At 31.8% G+C, this 14,736-nt stretch overlaps 1 pseudogene; it reads left to right on the top strand.

Moving 5' to 3' along the window:
- Window positions 1–1,341: 1,341 nt before the first annotated feature.
- Window positions 1,342–11,468, top strand: LOC133309052 (subtilisin-like protease SBT2.2; annotated as a pseudogene).
- Window positions 11,469–14,736: the final 3,268 nt, after the last annotated feature.

Below are 14,736 nucleotides of genomic sequence, written 5' to 3'. Positions count from 1 at the left end.
AGGTGAAGGTACATTAATAATCTTATGTTTTATATTATATTTTTCTAACAATATACCTCCAACGGGGTGGATAAAGTGGAATTTTAACTCAAGTTAGTATATGCTTGGATTGAGGAGTTTACATAATTAGATTGTACTCATTATGCTTATCTGCAACTCCAAAAGAAAATAGATGTTATAATGATCTTTACACCTGTCATAATGATCTTTTTCAGATAAGTAGTGTTTTTAGATAATTCCATAAATGTTATATTGATCTTATTCGACATGAAATAATCTTTTTTTCTATACACATAACAAAAGTGGATCTCACCTCTAACTTTTTCTCCAATTATTTGTAGGTCCCTCTTATAATTTTATTTCATTAACATAAGATAATTCATCTCCAACAACATAAGAAAAAGATTTTTCAAATTTTAACTCTTTAAGTCGATTATAAAATAATCTTGAATCGAGATTTAATTACAATTAAGATTTTTTATCCTTTCTTTAAAAATATATTTGTTGAGAATAAAATTCAAATTTTCTTTTCACCTACTCGAACAAATATATTTCTCTTTCACACTTTTTGCCAATTCCCTTTTTTTTTTTCTCGCTTTTTGACCCTGTGTTTTACATGTGGCAGGAAAGACTCTCTCTTGCAACCATGTGACAATTCGCTACCTCCCAACTGAGATGATAACCTATGATGGTAGAATCAGGTTCCTTTACCACACGAAGAAGCATTTATCAACTCTTTGAAAATATTGTTCCCAAATTAAGAGTGGATGAAGATGTCATGGTGCCATAGCCTACCACTTTGACAAATAATGTTATTATTCACGAAAACATTTCTTAATAACGAGTCTATATTAAACTTATAAAATAAGAGTGCCTTTAAATTTGAAAAATTAAGATTACATTGTAATTTAAATTAAATTAAATTATAAATAAATATATCTTCAATTTTAATAAGCAATTGAAGATATATTTTAAATTAAAGAGCCTTATCAGTTATCACTATTTTAATTTTTAAACAATAAAAGCACGGACATACACATGATACTTTTTAGAAAGACATATTTTATTAGTTTACGTATTTTACATTATATCTTAACCAATTTATTTATAAATAACAATTTTTATACGAAAACAAAATATTTATTAAAATATGATAATCCTGCTTCAAAATCAAAGTTTTCAATTTAACTACCAAAGAAGAAATAACTATCAAAGAAGAAAACTTAGTTGAGGCATGCATGGATCTCATAATTGTAACTAATCAACAAAAGCAAAAGATTCCAAAAACATGCAATTTTAGAATGCAATGAGAGAACACTTTTTGCTCACTATTGCTATGACATGTGCGCAAAGGCAGTGGCACTTGATATGCCACCGAACCATAATGTGTCCACTTTCTTTGAGGCACAGGCAAAAAGCATTACCTAATTGAATGTTGGTTGAAGGCAATGTCTGGACATAGCTCAAGCTTCAACCTTCCAATAGTTTCTTACATGCCCACTGAGTGCTTCCCTTTATAAATACTATATTTATATTTAGATTTGATATAGGAATATTCCATCTTCAATATATACATTATATAGTAGGGAGTGATACAATAAGGAAAGCACTATCGCATTTATAACTAATCTTTTATAATTTAATTATAATTTTCATATATTATATGAAGGTAATAATGATGAATAAATTATTATTATTTTTGGTAAAAATATATATTATTTTATTATTACATAGATTGTATTTTTATATTCATATAATTATTCATCATATATTTATTATTTTAAAAACAAAATAAAATACAAAATATTTAAGTGATTAATAATTAAATAAAATTAAATTATAAAATATAAATTAAATTAGTAAAATTTTACATAACATCCAATAACATATATTAATTTGTAGTTTAAAGTCAGTATAAAATCCAATAAAAATTAAATTAGTAAAATTTTACATGACATCCAATAACATATATTAATTTGTAGTTTAAAGTCAGTATAAAATCCAATAAAATGAATGTCATCTTAATAAATATTTTCACTACTGAAATAAAATATTAAGTTATTTTTAAATTTTCATTATTCCAATATCATAATTTCTATAGACATAATTGTGAGATTAATTCCTTAAATTAAAGATGATGGTTAAGTAAAATTCTTTTTAAGATGACGAATCTAAAATTTAAAGTTTAAACACACGCAGATAAAATTGACCAAAAACAACAATTTACTTTCACTACAACCAACTATTATTATTAAACATATAGTTAAATAATTAAGTTAGCAAATATCATAAAATACTAAATAAAATAAGAGAAAAATGTTTATCCTTTTAAATGACACAATTTATATCCTTTCACTCTCACAAAGAGGCGGCGGGACTCACATTTTTATTTTTTGTTGGTTCCCTAACAAAAAACACGGTCCCCCACTTTAGTCCCTTACAAAAAGAATTAATCAGTTGGTCTCTAACAAATTCAAAGTGGACTTATTTTAGTCTTTTTGAGAGACTCATATGGGTCTTTTTTGAAATTGTGAGAGACCACGATTTCAACTAAATCGGTCCACTTCGAATTCATTAGGGACCAACTGACTAATTTTTTTTGTGAGGGACTAAAGTGGAGACAGTGTTTTTTGTTAGGGACAAAAAAGACTCCTCATTTTTTTTTTGTCAACTCTCTCTTTTCCTTTATCTATCTCTTTCTCTTTCACAAAACTTTACATCATTTAAAATGACAAAACTTTACCTCCTTTGCACACACTTTACCCATAAAATAAAGGGAAATAATTATCTCATGTTGCATGAGATAATTATCTCATGCAACAGAGACAAAATAATGGGGTCGACTATTTTTTTTTTGAAAAAAATAGTGAACCCCATAATTTTATCTCTATTACATGAGATAATTATATCATGCAAGTGAGATTAATAGATCCCTAAAATAAAATGTTCATCTTCTGATTGTATTCCATCTATTTTTTTTGTCGTGTGAAATCTGAATTTATAAAACGTTCAACTTCACACTTTCACTTTCACAACACCCAAGATGGTTTCAGATTCTCCATACTTCAGCTATTAATGCTGCCACTGCCATTGCCAGGCCTTCCCTCAAAAGTGACATAGTGCGTTCTTCCTCTCTCAGAAAAAAAGTACCCTGCTTTTTATCTTTATTAACATACTGCTGGGTTGGCTTCACTTTGCAAGACTTGACCTTTATTAACATAGTGCTGGGTTGGCTTCACTTTGCACTTTTATTTCAAGGGTCTAGAAGAAACTCCAAAATAACACACTGAATAAATCACTTTTTGTAAATGTTAATAAAGGTCAAGTCTTGCACTTGAGGGTAGACACTGCTTCCTTGTTCATACTTTGGTGGGGCTTTGCATTCCTAAATCCAAATGGGGAACATATATTGTGCATATTTAGTTGTGTTTTGTTTCTTGGTGATGATTGTAATACCTTCCTTATGTCAAGATGATTCACATGATGCAACTACAACTGTGTACATTGTTACTCTGAGACAAGCTCCTGCTTCTCACTATCATGATGAGTTGAACAGAGTGGGTAATAACTTCAGACATGGTTCTTCTTGGAGAACTACACTTCACAAACCAAGGTACCCCATCCTTTTTATTTTTATTTTTCGCTATCTTTGTTTTGAAGGTTTACAAAGTGGGTGTATACGAAGTTTTTGGCTGCATTTTATAGAATGTGTATTATTACATTCCTTTTGAATCACATATGCTTTTAGCTTTATAGTTCTTCTTCATTGGGGTTGAGGCTTCTTGTGTAAGTTATATACTTGTGTTATGATGATGAACATTTGTTAAAACGATTGCTTATCATCTGAATAAGTCATGGATAAATTGCTTGAAAAACTTATCATTATCTAGGTATTTTGTATCATACTTATTTTTATTTTTTATTTTTTTATCTTTTCCTGCTTTTTTGATTTTTGAACTAGCTTGTGAAAACAAATACATTCATTGGAGTAATTTTTTCTTTTGGTTTTTTCAGATATCGAAATGTTACAAAAACAGATAGGAGATATGGCTCTTCCATTGCTCAATTTCATGATTCGTTGTTGAAGAAGGTGTTTAAAGGGGAGAAATATCTGAAGCTTTATAGCTATCATTACTTCATTAATGGATTTGCTGTGCTGGTTACCCAACAGCAGATATGATATTAATTTTCAACATCATGATTCTTTCCTTATTCTGTTATGAAATATGTGCTTGGTTCTGTTTGTGCATTGTTTACTGTTTTTATCTGTGAATTGATAAACTGCAACTAACTTACTCTTGATTTTTGAAATCAATTAATCTTGAAGGCAGACAAGCTATCAAGGAGAAGAGAAGTGTCCAATGTTGTTTTGGATTTTACTGTAAGAACTGCAACCACCTATACGCCACAATTTTTGGGTTTGCCACAGGGAGCTTGGTTTCAAACAGGTGGATTTGAAACCGCTGGAGAAGGAATCACTATTGGGTTTATAGACACTGGCATTGATCCTACACACCCTAGTTTTGATGATGATAAATCTGAACATCCATTCCCAGTTCCTGCTAAGTTTTCTGGCATCTGTGAGGTTACTCGGGATTTTCCATCTGGTTCTTGCAATAGGAAGCTTATTGGGGCCCGTCATTTTGCAGCATCTGCGATAACCAGAGGAATATTTAATTTAACTCAGGACTATGATTCTCCCTTTGATGCTGATGGCCATGGCACGTAAGTATTTAGCATTTCCAAAATGGGTAATACTTGTTAACCATAATTGGTCACTCTTAGTCCATTCTTCCCCATTTTGTCCATTTCCTATTTGGATGGGCAATGGCGATATCAATCAATCTGCTTTTGTGTGATTTCATTGTCTTTTTTAAGTTTTCTTTTCTCTAATTGAACGTTGATGAAACATTTTCTAGCTTCTATTCATCAGAATTTTGAATACGTGAATCAGTTTTTTATCCTGTTCGTTTTAGCTTCAATACTATTGAATTATAAAAGTTAATTGTTGAGTGATGGTTTGGAATTGCAACTGCCCATAGTGATTTTAGCCAGTGCTTGAAAGTTGAAAATGAACCTATATTCTCATGTCATACTATCAATCAAATTAATGTAGTAGTTATTTTAATTAAGTCTAACACTAAACTAAAACTTATTAATTTTAGTTCTTTATCCACTAAATTTCCGTTCCAATGTATCTATAATATACAGGCACACGGCTTCTGTTGCAGCAGGAAACCATGGAATTCCAGTGGTTGTTGCTGGGAATCATTTTGGAAATGCTAGTGGGATGGCTCCTCGTTCACAGTAACTAATCTGGAACTTTATAAGTTAAAAGTTCTTGTCATTACTTATCTGTTTATGTATAGTTATACAGGTTATGGAGTTTTAAATCACTCTGCTTCGTCTCATCTTATACTCTTTCAAATCATTACCATCATGATAATACAAAAAACTTGTAGCTGGAGTGTGGACAGATCATACAAAAGTACTACATAAATTATGTGTATTATTTTGTACTGTTAAGCTTAACTGGGGCTGCTTATGGTTTCTTCTTTTTTGTACCACAGATTTGATCACTATAACTTTTGTAGAAGTTAGCAATTTATTTTTAACTTTTTGTTGTGTCCTCCTTCCATAATACTTGAAACTTGAAAGTGGGGATTACAGTGAAATCTGGAATTATTTTTCTCATACAATCCCATGATTGTAACTTTTGCTATTGTTGTTAGGCAAACTTATAAGCCATCAGAGGACCGGTCTTGATTTGAATATTAAAAAATTAAAGCTATGGTGAAGGTTTACAGTGCCAGCCAGTATCACATAAGATTATAATCTTACCTATAAAATGTGTGCTGTGAAAAATTGATGAAAGGAAGTGCAATCAGGGCAGTTGATGGGGGAAGAGGTTCAACTTAACGGTTAAAAGACTGGAAAATAATTAGAGAAGATGAGACAGAATGGACCATAAGACTTGAACAATTACAGATTTGAGAAAAACAATGGGAAAAAGAAAGAAGGTTGATCTTTGGTTAAAGAAAAATATTAGTTTATCTGAGGCACCCACCTTAATGCCTTTTGCTTCGCAGGGAAGTGCTTGACTAGGTGCTAAAGCTGAGTATATGAATGAAGATTCCTTGCATTGAGCATCAAGATAACATAAATGCAGTTTAAAATTTTAGACCTCTAGTCTAGGTATTTATTACTTGGCAGGATTCCTGGTTCTATTCTATGTATTAAGTAAGTCTGTGGTCTGTGCATATAGAAGCTGTTTAGAAGTCATATTTATGTCAGAGTGCATTAGAACATTTAAGGTCTGTAAATAATATTTGCATTGTGATTATTACAAGTGAAAAGAAAATATTTTGTCCCCTAAAATTATATGGTTTTCCACAAGAAAACTGAAAGAAAACTCCTTCAATTATATGGCCAGTTTCTGACCCAGAATAGATATCTGTACAAGGAGTTGGACTCCTCTGTTGTCTTTTCCCCTCTATACATTAACCCATAATTTGATCAATTTCCCCTATGTTGTGTCATAAGCTCCAGCTTATTTTCTCTTCCTTGGTCTCTATCACTTATCTTTTTTTGTGCCCCGTGGAATATTTCATCTCCATAGAATTTATCTCCACATAACTTGGCCTTCTCACTCTGACCATCAAGTTTTGTCGTTTAATAAGTTATTTGGCATTTGATAGATTATAGAAATAGTGTATGTATCTTTTTTATTCAAGGAAAAAAAAAGGTAACAGTGTGTCTATTTGAGCCTGGATTTCTAATCATTTAATGTGAGCATAATTAGTTTTTTATTTTATTTGTGTAACATTTATGAATGTTCAATTTCAATCTCTTACAGCATTGCTGTTTACAAGGCATTATACAGGAGATTTGGAGGATTTGCGGCAGATATTGTTGCAGCTATTGATCAGGTATATATCTAGATAAATGATACATTGTTGTACTTTCCATTTACATGTTTTTTTCTTTTTTATCATCATCTTTATGTCTTCCTTCGTCTAGTACGTCTGTTTGGGTATTTGCAACTTGATTTTGGATGATCCTGTGTTTGGGTGGGCATTGGCAGAATTAATGTTGTTTGGATAGTTTTGATCAAAATTACTTTTAGATGTATCATCACTAAAATTGGTTTAAGAGAAGCAAGCTGCACTGTAAGTGAATGAAACCAAACAACTCCCCTTTAAACCCCGAGTAATGAGGATAGGGATGAAGGCAATCATTGTACACAACTTCACCCTTATATATTTGCAAAGAGGTTGTTTCCTCTGATGCAGTGTTAATGTAAACGCCTGGTTAACTACATAACACTTGTTGGCTTGTTTATTCACTTCATATACTTCTGTTGTAGTGAAGAACACATTTTATAGAGTGGGATTCATATTTTAATAGTTAAAAAAATTACTGTAATTGTAAAGTGCTAGTAATTTCCCTGTTTATAAATTGCATCCACAATTTTACATTTCTGCTAAGGCTTATCGTATGATTAAATGTTTACAGGCAGCTCAGGATGGGGTTGACATAATGTGCTTGTCAACCACTCCTAATAGGCGTCCTGCTGGTATTGCAACTTTCTTCAATCCAATAGACATGTCATTGCTGTCAGCTGTAAAAGCTGGTATTTTTGTAGTGCAAGCTGCTGGAAATACTGGACCATCACCTATGAGCATGTCCTCCTTCAGTCCATGGATCTTTACTATTGGTGCCGCCTCTCATGATCGAGTTTATAGCAACTCCATATTTCTTGGAAATAACGTGACCATACCTGGAGTTGGACTTGCACGTAAAATTCTATTTCTCTAATCCTGGTTAGCTATGACCTTATTTTAGCCTAACTCTCCAGAGAAATTGGGTATTATGTGTTTTTAATGATTGAATGCCCTCTTCGGAATATTCTCATTGTCAAGAGCTTCAATAAGGTTCCAGTGTTGTCATTCATTATTGATAAAGATTCAGAGAAAAATATATAGAGTCAATCATTTGGGATTTTTTTTGTTTTGTTTTATTTTTATTAATTTTGATTTTAGGAGTAGATTAGGAGTATAATATGTTCTGATTGGAAATATTTTCTGTGCAAAAACAGAAACTTCTACATGGGAGAGCAGGGTGAAGGTTGCAAATTCTTTTTTAATGGTCTTGGCTTACTAAAGTTATAAGTCATTCTATGTGGATGATGGTAGCTAGGACCTTGGAGTTTGGCAGTCCTCTGCTTTGGTGGGGTTCTTGGGCTTGAATTATTGGAAAAATTGCAAATTGGAATTCCTGGTTAACTATATTCAATTTTGGAAAAATTAACCATTCTTTGAGCATCCTTAACTATTTGAGTGTTTAATAGTTCATACTGTGGCAATATTTTTGTTGAATATCGACACACACACACACAATCAAAATAGAAAGAGAAAGGGAGGAAGAGTGGACACACTATTTACCCTGGTTCGTCCAATGTAGGCTACGTCCAGCTTGTCTGTATTATATTTTCCTCACCGACACTTGTTACAAGAGTGGGACCCCAGTTGGCTATCTGCTGACCTCGCCAACAAGTGTAGTCATCTATATGCGAAGGATGAGCTATACCCAACAATTTTCACCAAGAATACCATTTTTGCAATTTTCCCTATTATATTTAGGATGCTATTAATGTGTAAGGAAACCCCCCAATAATTCATATGTATAAGAGAATAATTAAGCTGGGGGCAGAATTTGGACCGTAAAGGTAAGGAATAGCATTAGTTGAAAAAGGTGTTTTTTGGTTGGGTTGGATATTTTTAAATGTCGTGTAACTGAATAAGAAAATAGGTGGGAGTTTAACATAGGAAATGAGTGAGCAGTTATGGGTCTGTGGAGAGTTTGTTGTTGAGGAAGTGGGCTAGAGAATTCTCTAGAGAGGGAGGTTGAGAAGAATCATAACTTTTATCAGTGTTGGAATCTTCTTCATCTAAGTGTTGCAATATTATTCATCTTCTTCTTTAGCATGAACCTTGCTAGCAGAGGGAGATTTACTAAATTAAGTTCATTCTTTTCCATTCTTTCTCCTTGTTTATGTGAATTCCTTAACAAGTACATTTCATAATATAAGGGTAAGACTACGTACTATCGACCATCTCCCCTCCTTTGTGCGCTGGGGTTTGCCCTTTATTTAGGGTCTTCCTATGGTGCTTGCACTGCATGAGTATAAGCTTAGCTATGCTTGTGTTTTCTCGTTCTTTCCTATTTTTGATTGAAAATACACTAAGTTACTATCTTTCACTAAATGACAAACCCTAGCCAAGAACAAGAAATCCAAGACATAACGTTGACACACACTATAATTTGGACAAACAGTTCTTGTTGCTTTTAAGATTGTTCCTTAATCATGTTACATTGATGAAGTTACTCCGTGAGTGATAAGTTGATTCAATTGTTAACATGTGAATTATAATGTTACATCAGTATGCCTATTGATATTTGTTTATTATCGAATTTTTTCATTTGTGTTTTATTACCTTTTCCAGCTGGCACATCTGCGAACACAATGTATAAACTGGTTCATGCACAGCATGCTTTGAACAATGACACAACAGTTGCTGGGGATATGTATGTTGGTGAGTGTCAAGATGCAAGTAAATTCAATCAGGATTTGGTCAAGGGAAACCTCCTGATGTGTAGCTATTCAGCCCGGTTTGTGCTTGGGCTCTCCACCATCAAACAGGCCTTAGAAACAGCCATGAACCTTAGTGCGGCTGGTGTTGTTTTCTGCCTGGATCCTTTTGTGATTGGTTTTAAACTTAATCCAGTTCCAATGAAAATGCCCGGAATAATTATTCCATCTGCAAATGATTCCAAGGTGCATTATCTATTTTACCCCTTCTCTATGCATGATTGCATGATTAAATGCGCATGCATATTGTTCCTCTTATTTTCCTTGGGCTTGTATTTTCACTTAGAGCATATGTATATCAGCTTTGATTCTCTCTTTAAGTACTTAATGTCAAAACATCTATGTGTTGTCTACATAAAAACCAAGGCGCAAGTTTGGCTATATGCCAACTGTCAACTTATTTCTATATAATTTACATTTGCATGGAGAATGCTACCCTGATACCAACTATTCACTTTTCTTTCAACTGGACAGTTATTACTCCAATACTACAATTCTTCACTGGAAATAGATTCGGCTTCAAATAAAGTTGTTAAATTTGGGGCTGTTGCTAGCATTTGTGGTGGGATAAAAGCAAACTACAGTAATGTGGCCCCAGAGGTTATGTATTACTCTGCCAGAGGACCAGATCCACAGGATAGCCTTCCTCACGAAGCTGACATTTTGAAACCCAATTTGGTTGCTCCTGGAAGTTTTATATGGGCTGCTTGGAGTTCTCTCTCCATTGATTCAGTTGAATTTCTAGGTTTGTAGATACATAAGCAGGTTTTCACCTGAAAACAAAACATAGAGAAGTTAAGGTGTTATTTTGTTATCTTTCAAGTTAAACAAAACATAACATCTTATACAAGGAAATAGGAATTTTAATTTATTATGCATGTCCATATAATGAAGTTTGAATATGCGATCTGCACTGTTCCATCAGGTGAGAATTTTGCTATGATGTCTGGCACAAGCATGGCTGCACCTCATGTTGCTGGTCTTGCTGCACTAATTAAGCAAAAGTTTCCCAATTTCAGCCCTGCAGCCATTGGATCTGCACTTTCCACCACAGCTTCTCTATATGACAACAATGGGAGGCCAATAATGGCTCAGCGATCATATGCCTCCCTAGATGTAAACCAATCTCCAGCAACTCCCTTTGACATGGGAAGTGGTTTTGTGAATGCTACTGCTGCATTAAATCCGGGATTGGTTTTTGATTCAAGTAAGTCACTTAAATTATTATTTTTTGAATCGTTATGTTTATCATGTTAATGAATGTTCTAATGTTCATAGAAAAATTAGCAATAATTGCGGTTTAGGTTAGATATGTACCTATGATACATTTGACAATGGTGGAGCTAGGACCATCAATTCTAGATATGGTTAATCTTTTTTCTTTGCAGGTTATGATGATTACATGTCATTTCTTTGTACTATCAATGGTTCGGCTCCTGCAGTGCTAAATTATACTGGTCAAAACTGTTGGATTTATAATTCTACTGTATATGGCCCTGATCTGAACTTGCCCTCAATCACAATAGCAAGGTTGAACCAATCTAGAGTAGTACGGAGAACAATCCAAAACATTGCTGGAAATGAAACTTATAGTGTTGGTTGGAGTTCTCCATATGGGGTTTCAGTAAAAGTGTCTCCAACTCACTTTTCTCTTGCCAATGGGGAGAGACAAGTCTTGTCTGTGATCTTTAATGCAACCAGCAACAGCTCTGTTGCCAGCTTTGGGAGGATTGGGCTGTTTGGTAATCAAGGTCATTTTGTCAACATTCCTGTGTCAGTCATAATTAAAATCTCATGTAACTTCACTAACAGTTAACAGGGTTGGTGTCTTTTCTTCTTCAGTAATTCATTTTGATTTTGCTGTGTTTTCCTAATATTTTCTTTCTTTTGTTGGGTCACAAGATGTATTAAGCTATTATTTAATTCGTTATAATGTAAAGTTATATAGATGTAACAAGTAATGCTACACAATCTAGGTTATGTTTATACTCTATTCCACCAACCCCCCCCCCCCCCCCCCCCCCCCCCCACAAAAAAAAAAAACACATTTATTAGTTAGGCCTAGGGTTTATGCATTTATTGGACTCAGATTCCTCATTTTTGCACCTTATGTATCAAGTTTTCCCCCCCCTACATTTATAGAGTCATATTTTTACTTTTTTCTTTCTTTCTAAAAGTCTTCTTGTCTTCACATTTTTAGATGAAGTTTTTTAATATTACGTCTCCTTCTATTTAGTGTTGATAAATAAAATAAAATAAGAATCCTAGAGAAAATCTTAGGGGCAGAATTAAATAATTTTTGCATCGCTTGATTTGGGATTAATTTTATTTTTTGTGGGTCCCTTTCTCACATAGGTTGGGACACGTAGGAGATTTAATTTGTCTAAAAGAAGTAATTAGGGTTGTTAAATCCAAAATTAATTATTTTTTTTCATGATTTTGTAATGAAAATAAAATGAAACAAGGTTTTCTCTCTCTCTCTAAAGCTATTAATATTTTATAACAAAATAAGAATTTAAAATGTATTAGACAATTTTTTTCTTTTTCTTATTTTTTTTTCTATATTAAAGATACACTTCCCTAACAATTTTTCAAAAACTTATATATAATATTATAAAATAAAAAAAATAATATTTTTATCTCTCACCGACAAGAATCAAGAAAATAAAGTGAATAAATGTAGAGAATTAAGCGGTCTAGCATAATAAGGTTTCAAATAATTATTTGTATTACTTATTTGAGACTTTAAATCCTATTTATACAAGGGATCATTATTAAACAATAAACTCTTCATATATATAGAAAATAACTAATAGGAGAAAATGTATAAATTAAAGTACACAATTTTTAGAATAATTTAATTCCTTAATTAAATTTATCATGCATTCTTATTTTTTAATCTTAAAATTTATTATTTTAAAATTTATTAAACATAATATTTTGATAATATTAAATTTTTTAGCCTTTATATTTTAAATATTCTCCTTTGATTATTATTAAAATTTTATTTAAATTTAAGAACATTCGTAACATGTATAGAATATTTACTTATTATTATTATTATTATAAATTCTTATATAAAATTGCAATTCAAAACATGTCTAGGAGTGTAAATAGTTTGGGCTGGGTCAAGTTTCAACTTAAAATTAGATAAGATCTATATAAACTATTTTAAGTCTAGTCTGATTTATTATTTTATTAGAATAGCTTATATTTAAAAAATGAAAAGTCTAGTCTAGGCCTATTTAAGCCTTTTAGTCAGTAGGTCTCTATAGTCATAATTTTGACTTATTTCTTTGCAGTTTAGGTCTACATAAACCCACATTATTTATAAGTAACATTATTGTTATAAATCCCTAAATATAAAACATGTTAAATTTATATTGATATAAATTCATCATCCATCATCCATTTATGCTATATTATCATAGGCTCAGATGTCAAGGCATTGTCCATTCATTACCTCCCTTAACTTTTCTCTTTATATTTGTTTTCGTCACCTTGCTTTGTCAAATGGGATATCTGTACGTAGAAGTTTCGATTGTAAAAGTAACCCTTTTTGCTTAGATTTCAATTCATCTATTTAAAAATAGGATTAGGATCATTTTACAGTAGTGTAAGTTACACTCTCAATCTTGATTATTGATCCCACTTATATTTAACAGCTCTAATTTTTTAGTAATGTGAGTCATTGGATACAAATAGATCAATGCTCAAGATTAAGTATAAGACTTCTAATTCTCATATCCTGTATCTTAAAAATATTTTATTACTTGTCAAAAATGCCTATAAATTGTTAATTGGACCAATTTGATCCTTCTTTGAGTTTTGAAAACTTCTAGGAACTCAAGAAAACTAGAAAAAAATGTACTTCAAAATTTCACAAAATTCTTGTGAGGTTTATTTTCTTTCACTTAAGCTCAAATTGTTTTCAATTAAATATTTAATCTTACAAATTTGAGTTATTTTATACCTATCTTTTTTCGTATCTATTTTACCTACTCCTCTTATATTATGATCTCAATAAAAGGGATAAAGAATAAAAGTGAGTTGAAATTGTGATACAATAATGTTGGAAAAAAATAGGCATGGAAAAAAAGGCCTAATATCATATCTCAGTAATGCAATTTAAATCTTTTGTAGGCCTTTGTTTTTCACATACAATCATTTTTTATCAAGAAAAAAAAATTTCTCATGTCCATCATATCATTTCACTTTTAATCTTGAGTTGCTTGAAAGTGAAAAGGTCAATTTTCTTTTTTTGGTAAATAAAAGGTCAAAAAACCCATATATTTCTTGGTCAAGTAGTTAATTATTCTGTCATAAATTTGTTTGTTCAAGTCAATGGAAATGGGTTTATCCATCTGCATTGAACGGAACACTTCAAATTAGTATAGCTGCATAGTGTATTTTCCATCCTCTAAGTTGAATGGACTTTTGTGTAATATAAAATTCTTTACTTGACAGTTTAAATTTTTGAGTTAGATTTATTTTTTATAATTTCTTTCTTTCTTTCTTTCTTGATGTTTGGAAAGATTGGAATTTTTCACCTAGATGGTGATGGCTAGTACTGCCTTTGTTTAGCTTTTGGAATAACCTACATCTGGCATTCGGATCGCCTAATCTTTTGATTACCCTCTTTTTGTACTGAATTACATAGTTTGTTTTCAAGAGCATTGCATGCATTTGAAGTTTGAATATATTAAGAGGTAGCATTTTTTTCTTTTTACTTTGAACTAGAAAAAAGCAATTTACTTATATTTAGTGAATCCTTCAGTAACTGGTTGAATTGTTTTGTAATAAACTATGAAGCAAGTAACCTGAATGTTTCCAAAGTGTTAAGTATGAAAACTGTTTTGGTTTTACATTTTATATAGAATTTTTTCCCTACATGATTGTATCATGTAATCTTTTAATTCTGAGGGCCATCTCTAACCTTGCAGCTATGATGAGCCAATACTGCTACTATTCCATTCTTTGACATTTGACTTTGGAAATTTATTTGGGGGAACTTATTCAAATAAGAGGTCCTTCTTGAAGCTTCAATTAAATTTAATATCTTTCCAATAGTATAAACTGCTGAT

This window comes from Gastrolobium bilobum, unplaced genomic scaffold (assembly GCF_033153095.1).
Source record: "Gastrolobium bilobum isolate Gb01-03AN ecotype WA unplaced genomic scaffold, APGP_CSIRO_Gbil_v1 utg8041, whole genome shotgun sequence".
Lineage (NCBI taxonomy): Eukaryota > Viridiplantae > Streptophyta > Magnoliopsida > Fabales > Fabaceae > Gastrolobium > Gastrolobium bilobum.
Note: the sequence above shows the minus strand (reverse complement) of the source record. Positions and strands in the feature narration are given on the sequence as shown.